Source organism: Cynara cardunculus (assembly GCF_001531365.2).
Source record: "Cynara cardunculus var. scolymus isolate 2C chromosome LG 8, CcrdV1, whole genome shotgun sequence".
In the NCBI taxonomy this organism is placed as follows: domain Eukaryota; kingdom Viridiplantae; phylum Streptophyta; class Magnoliopsida; order Asterales; family Asteraceae; genus Cynara; species Cynara cardunculus.
In genome coordinates, this window is record NC_037535.1 from 19,466,519 (window position 1) to 19,468,295 (window position 1,777).

Consider the following 1,777-nt stretch of genomic DNA (forward strand, 5'->3'; position numbering starts at 1 on the left):
GTATGTATGTATGTATGTATGTATGTATGTATGTATGTATGTATGTATGTATGTATGTATGTATGTATGTATGTATGTATGTATGTATGTATGTGTGTGTGTGTATGTATGTATGTATGTATGTATGTATGTATGTATGTATGTATGTATGTATGTGTGTGTGTGTGTGCGCGCGTGCGTGCATGCGTGCGTGTGGAGGTTCAAATGAGAACACTCTTGAGGTGTGAAGTTTTTATCATCCTAGCGTCAAGCTATTTTTTCGCAGGACCTCCCCTATACAATATCGTCATTGCAGAAGAGTTTAACCACCAAGTTCACGATGGATTAGTGTGGTTCCTCTATGACTAGGACACCAGAATATCGAACCATGAAGAAAGAAAGGCATGAGATAAAATAATGATTGTAATTTTTACGAGAATGCGAGAACATCTATGGGTCTCAAAATTATTTAATCCATAATTGAAATGAAAAGAAAATAAACTAATTAATTAAGGATAATCATGTGATTTCATATTTATCTGTAATTTTGACAATGAGTTTGAGTCAATGATTGGAAAACTTCCTTTTAATAAGATCTTGATTCATGTAGAAATACCAAACTAATACCAATCCAATCCATTTCATGAATAAAATGTGACCAATTATTCAGAGAAATAAAATAAAGTTGTCTTTCGTAGAGATGGCTGAGTGGTTGAAACAATTTGAAAGAACTGATTTGACCACTAGAACTTCTAGTCTTAGAGCATCCCTCGATTTGGTACTGCTCTCGCATCTCCAGGTCTTGTCACCAAAAACCTTCCCCAATTGACAGAACGTCTCACGTGAGGGGTTATTTCTTGGTTTCGTCCAGTTTTAGTGACATCCTTATCTTTAAAATAACATACAGATAATATGTTAACTAGTATCAAATAATTATCACATTATTATCAGAGCAAAATCACATAATATAATGTCTACAGAGCAATGAATGTGGACATGATCATCATTGGTTTTTGATTATCATAACATTATCACATCGCTATCACCAATATTTTGTTTGTGCAAGACAACTATTGATATAGCAAAATTAAAAGAAAAGAAATCCAGAATAGTATCTTTACAAGGAGGGAGATTGTCAAAGACACACCTATTTCAGAAGCTCCACAAGGTATGGAAGCTGATGCAGGGACGTTCCAATATTTTTGGAGGCTCTGCTACATCCAAAACTATTGATTACATTGCATAAATGAGATAACAGAGAATATATGTTAAGAACAAAAATGGGTTAAACCTAAACCTAAACCATTAATGATTTGAAGTGTTGGCCTAATCTTATTTTTCTTATGGGTTACCAAGTTTCCAACTTTATAGAAGTGTTGGCCTAATCTTATTTTTCTTGTGGTTACTATGTAAATAGATTAGCAAAAGTTATTGAACTAGAAAATTGTAAGGTTATTCCGATAAGGAAACCCTTCCAGAAATTCTCGATGGCCAAGGGGAGTACCCAAGGCCAACGAGGGGGTTTGGAAATAGTTTTCAACCAGCAATTGACGCGCCTCGGTTATTACCTCATTAGCTACGTCATTGCCCCAAGCGCAAAGATNGAGGGGGTTTGGAAATAGTTTTCAACCAGCAATTGACGCGCCTCGGTTATTACCTCATTAGCTACGTCATTGCCCCAAGCGCAAAGATGCTTTTTCCCCTTGCCCACCTCCACCATTTTATTCTAACCTCTCTTTCAACCACCACACGTCACCCACCCATGTGGGACTAACAAAACCTTTTCTCCCTTACCCAC

At 36.3% G+C, this 1,777-nt stretch overlaps 2 pseudogenes; both read right to left on the reverse strand.

The window, feature by feature from the left end:
• Positions 1–1,429: 1,429 nt before the first annotated feature.
• On the reverse strand, positions 1,430–1,582 carry LOC112517522 (annotated as a pseudogene).
• Positions 1,583–1,585: 3 nt separating this feature from the next.
• Positions 1,586–1,671, reverse strand: LOC112517530 (annotated as a pseudogene).
• Between the last annotated feature and the right edge of the window lie 106 nt (positions 1,672–1,777).